This window comes from Octopus bimaculoides, chromosome 3 (assembly GCF_001194135.2).
Source record: "Octopus bimaculoides isolate UCB-OBI-ISO-001 chromosome 3, ASM119413v2, whole genome shotgun sequence".
NCBI lineage: Eukaryota > Metazoa > Mollusca > Cephalopoda > Octopoda > Octopodidae > Octopus > Octopus bimaculoides.
This window is the reverse complement of record NC_068983.1, coordinates 120,359-126,088: the sequence shown is the minus strand read 5'-3', so window position 1 is coordinate 126,088 and position 5,730 is coordinate 120,359. Positions and strand designations below refer to the sequence as shown.

Genomic DNA, 5,730 nt, shown 5'->3' with positions numbered 1-5,730 from the left:
GGAGGAAATGTCCCCTTTTACACTTCTGCTCAAAGGGGCAACACACGCCCTGCATGGTTTATGCCATGAAAACACTGGTTCCTGTCTGATCACCAAAGTTAAGCAACATTTCAAGCCTGGTTAATAATACTCAGATGGGTGACTGCTTGGCAAATCTCGGTGCTGTAAACATGTTTTGTCCAACCCGTGGACATTAAATGATGATGGCTGTGAAGTAGAGAAGTTGCATTCCATACTTTCAAGACTATTTGCTATTCTAGTGTGTTCTGAACTTGGTCCAATAACAAGAAATTCACCTTCAAACAAGCTCTGCTCTTCATCATCACAACACACATTTCTTCTTCCTAGCTTTAGTATATGTCACTTCAACCATTCTACTTTGTGAATTTACAATTGCATCATTGCATTGCTCTTAATTTAATGGGCCTTTGCAGCGCCTCTTGCTGATGTTCACTTTATATTTTTTGTCATTCCCTCACATGCAACTTCTAAAGATTTTGCAGCAAGCATTGTGCTCCTGAGAGTTTTAACTGAACGGATGTTAAACACTGACTGAGCAACCATTGTTTCTCTCATCTTGTTATGAAAGTTTTTAATACCAATATTTTTTGCCTGCCTCATAATAATAGTTACTTAATAGCTTGCTTAGATGATACTCCCATCCATTACCCCTCCTCCCCACTACCAGAAATCTTTCTTCTCTCTTCCTCAAATACTTCTTGCTTATATTAAGTCTACTGACAACAATCATATAAAAATGCATAGCAAACACCTGTGACATTGGAAATGTAAATAAATTATGAATATGTATTATTTTTTTTTTTTAGTTATGTATCGGGTGGAGGGGTGGAATAGCAAGACATTCTGTTCTCACAGAACATCTTTTCATCATTATCATCATCGGAAACCTTTCCTGGCAAAGAAAGCACAACACAGAGATGGAGAAGGAAGGTATGGAAACTAAAAGATCTCACAATTGGGAAAAGATTTAGAGAAATTCTGACATAATGGTCGGGAGGAAAGTTTAGGGAACTGTAGCATAGATGACAACTGGGAATTTCTGTGTTCCAATTGTCTGTTGAGACATGCTTTCTATGGATGGATGTCTTTCCTAATGCCAACCACTTCACAGTGTGCAGTGTGCACTGGGTACTTTTTTGCATGCCACGAGCATAAGTGAGGTTGCCATGCTGTTCGCAAAGCTACAAACACTGAGGGTGGAGGAGACGTGTTATGGTTGGGGATGAGCAGGTTCTTGTAATAGAAATGAATGGTTATTCACATTTTGTAGTGCTTACAGCTGTCTATACACTGAAAGCTGATTACAGATATATATTTGTATCTTCTGTAGTAGAGAATAGTGCAGCCAGAAAATCTTAAGAAAACTTCTATGTGGTCACTCAACCTCCTAGAAATAGCAGCCAAATCTCCCTTTAATCAAAGTTTATTTTACATAAGCATAGAATCGTTTAGATAATGTAGTCTTCCTCTTGAATTGAAATGGGTCTACTTGATCCAGATTGTTCTGGGGTTAAACAACAATAAAAGCAATTAAGGATATGAAGATGGGGAAAGCCTCCCCTTGCCCCTAATTAAGAGTTAATACTGTAATGCTTAAAATATCTGGCAAAGTGGAATAGTCTCTGTATAGTTGACCAAGGTGTCCATCATATGCAATGACCGGTGTGGCCGCATTAGAAGATAATGGCTATAAAGGTAAAGGTGATGTCTTAGAAATAGTTAGCAGTATCAAATTGCTGGAGCAGGTGATGAAAGTTAGAGAGAGGGTCATAGTTCAGAAAACCTTTGACAAGGTCCCCTGTTCTCTTGTCTGGCAGTCAATACAGAAGCTAAGCATAGACGAGTGGTTGTGGTAAGAGCTGGTGTCAGTAAGGTGGAAGTTTACAATGAGTATAGCAACGAATTTAGTAGTACACAGGTAGGAATTTACCAAGGATCTGTTCTTAGCCTGCTCTTCTTTATCATAATCCTCCAAGCTATAACAGAGAAATTTAAAACTGGCTGCCTTTGAGAGCTCCTCTGTGGAGATGACTTTGTTGAATCACTACCAGAATTAGAAAAGAAATTTCAGATGTGCAAGTCTAGGATCAAAAGGCTTTAGATTAATTTGGCAAGGACTAAACCCCTAGTAAGCAGAAAAGCAGATAAATTACCAATCCCTTCAGGGAGGTGGCCCTGTTTGATGTGTAGATAATTCCATGAGGTGTACCTAGTGCAAGCCGTAGACATAATCATCATCATCATCATCGTTTAACATCCGCTTTCCATGCTAGCATGGGTTGGACGACTTGACTGAGGACTGGTGGCAGTTAGCACACATGCATCGTACAATCTACCTTTCACTCTGAGCGAGAGGCCCTTTGTCACCAGTAGGGGTACAAGCTTTTCTGAACTTTGCCCAGGCTATTCTTATTCTAGAAGCTACACTCTCCAAGAATCCACTCCCCACTACAGACTTGGTCACCTAGGTAGCAGAAGCTATCAATTACTTCTAGTTTCTCCCCCTGGTATGTGATGGAATCTGTTTTCTGAGCATCTGTGGTGTTTATTGCTCCTATGCATCTGCTGCACGTGAAAGCTGTCTTCCCGGTTAACCTTCCTTTGATGTTGCTGCACCTCTTATGCATCCATAGCTTACACCGGGTACATCATATGAGGTTTCTACCTACACCTTTTCTACAGATTGAGCAGGGCCACCTACCTGAAGGGGTGTACGATGTGTTCACCTTCCTACTTACTAGGACTTTGCAACACTGACTCTGAGGCCTTTCTATTCTAAACCTTGCTTCCACACTTGAAGTTTCTTCTCTAGTTCTGGTAGTGATTCTGCTATGAGGGCCTGATCATCAGCATAGAGGAGCTCCCAGGGGCAACCTGTCTTGAATTCCTCTGTTATTGCCTGGAGGACTATGATGAATAAGAGGAGGCTGAGGGCTGATCCTTGGTGAACTCCTACTTCTACCCAGAATTCTTCACTATACTTATTGCCAACCCTAACCTTACTAACAGCATCTCTGTATAGGGCCTGTACAGCCCTTATTAACCATTCGTCAATCCTTAGTTTATGCATCACCCACCAGATAAGGGATTGGGGGACCCTGTCAAAGGCTTTCTCCAAGTCAACAAAAGCCAAATACAGGGGTTTATCTTTGGCTACGTATTTCTCCTGCAGTTGCCGTACCAGGAATATAGCATCAGTAGTGCTTCTACCTGGCACAAAACCAAACTTCATCTCATCTAGACTAACTATCTCCCTAATTAGTTGGGCTATGACCCTTTCCATGACCTTCATCACCTGACCAGCAGTTTGATACCCCTGTAGTTATCCTTATCTAAAGTATCACCTTTACCTTTGTAGCAATTGACTATGGTGCTGCTACACCAGTTATTGGGTATGACTCCCTCATGAACTACCTGGTTTACAATATGGGTGACTAGGCCATAGCCCACACCACTAGATGTTTTAAGCATCTCAGCAGTGATTCCTGTTGGGCCAGGGGCTTTTCCTGGCTTCATACCCTTAATTGCTTTATCTAACAAGGTGTTGCCTATTCAGATAGCTGGGTCAACCTGTGGCAGACTCTCCTCCTCCCATTCATTCTCCGCGTTCAGCAGTCTTTCATAATGGCTCCTCCAAGCCTCTTTCTTTTCCGAATCATTAAAAGCAAGTGCACCATCATCCACGCGGACACATTTCTCTCCTGTGACATCACAATTTTCTCTCACACACTGTCTTGCAATCCGAAATACTTCAGTTCTTTGGTCCTCACATTGCTGGACATTGGCAAACTTCTTTCCTGCTTCACCCTTGGCTATGTATACCTACCACCCAGCCTCCCTTCTGGCTATCTGGTGCAGTTCCCTGCTACCCCCACCCTTCCAGGCCTGTTTCTGTGCTCTAATGGCTTTGTGATTGGGCAAAATTCAGAGAGCTGCTGCTACCTTTGTTGGTAAGAAAGGGCTTCTCCCTCACAGTGAAATGCAAATTGTATGATGCTTGTATATGGACAGTTATACTGCATGGGCATCTCTCTATCCTGCTAATTAACTTTCCACCTGGCACAAAGCCATTTCCCCAGGTGAGAGGGCTTTGTCTTGCAAATCACTTTGTGCTGGAACCACATAAAAAGCACCCAGTACACACTCTGTGAAGTGATTGGTGTTAAAAAGGGCATCCAGCTGTAAAACCATGGGAAAACAAGACTGGAGCCTGATGCAACTTCTGTCAAAATAGCCAACCTGTGCCAGCATGGAAAAATGGACATTAAACGATGAAGATTCAGTAAGGTAATTGGAGATTGGTATTGATGCCCACCTTCTCTGGAATCAATTCTGTTTATGGCAGATGGCGTTACCAATGAAGTTAATAATTCATTGCAGGAAGACATTTAATGTTTACACTTCAGTGGAATAACAAATGCTTTTCAAATTTTAGGACAAGGCCAGTAATTTTAGAGAGAGAGAGAGAGAGAGAGGTGTTACTTGATTACATTGACCCCACCCCCCACCCCAGTGCCCAACTGGTACTAATTTTAATGATCCTTCAAATTCCCTCACAAATATATAATTACTGTTTAACATAGCAGCATGGTCTCACTTGGTGTGTGTGTGAAATCAGGGGTGGGTGGGGGTGTCGGTGAAATTAAACCTCGAGACATAATTGGTATTTTATCAAATTTGCTTAGAATTAATGGAAGGCTAAGTTTACCTTATTGAGATTTGAACTCGAAATTTGAGAGACACAACTATATTGTTTAGTACCACCTCCCTAACCACCACCACCACACCTGACCTCCTAAAGACTTCTTTTTCAGAACCAGAAAATATTTCAACCAAACTGTGATGCTTCAATATGGTTGACAACTGAACTGGACAATCACAGAACTGTTGACACCATCACCACTGCACACACCTGTGACACTACTGCAACACACACCCAGCTACGTGACACCATGATTACTACTACTACTACTACTACACTCAAAGATCTGACACCACCACTACAACTACACATATTTAACAATATTGAAAATAAAGTCATTTAATTCCCATCAACCGAGCCTGCTCCTTCTACCCTTACTACAACAATCACTGCTCCACTGAATCCTATCCCCTAACACAAACTATTTTCTCACTTCCCTCCAGTTATCTACATCTACCCCATCCTCCCACAGTCAATTCTGTTCCCCCCCCCCCCAATCTCTGATTGTAACCCTTTTAGCGTTTAAAGAGGCCCTGTCTGGCCCAAATATTTTACTGGTTTTATGTTCAAACTGGCTAGATCCGATCTCTCACACCTACCCTACAATGTTATTCTAAAAATTAACAATCACATCATTGAAATCTCAAAGCTGAAGCTGATGCAGGATTGATACAAAACAATGTGAATAGGCGTCACATTTGACAGAGAAGTAATCTGAATGCCAAAGAGTTAACTATATTTCCCCAATCACACCAGTTAAATTAATCTCATCAATCACATTAGTCACTGAGGTACACACTGATTGGTGTCTCATTTCAATAGACCCTCCCTGCCCCGCCCCAACTAATGATAAATTGAAAACAAGGTTTGCAGAACGAGAAAAATGGTCAATGTAACAACACTGATGTTGAAATAGTTTAGAAAACTTTAAATTTATCAAAACATGTGGCAAATATTTCACTTTAATTGTGGAAGTTTATTAAGAGTTGGGTGCAGGCATGACTATG

The 5,730-nt window shown here is 41.4% G+C and overlaps 1 protein-coding gene across 1 annotated transcript in view; it reads right to left on the bottom strand.

The window, feature by feature from the left end:
* Positions 1-5,730, bottom strand: part of LOC106884462 (uncharacterized) — a 25,872-nt gene that overhangs the window by 2,818 nt on the left and 17,324 nt on the right. The window lies entirely within an intron of this gene.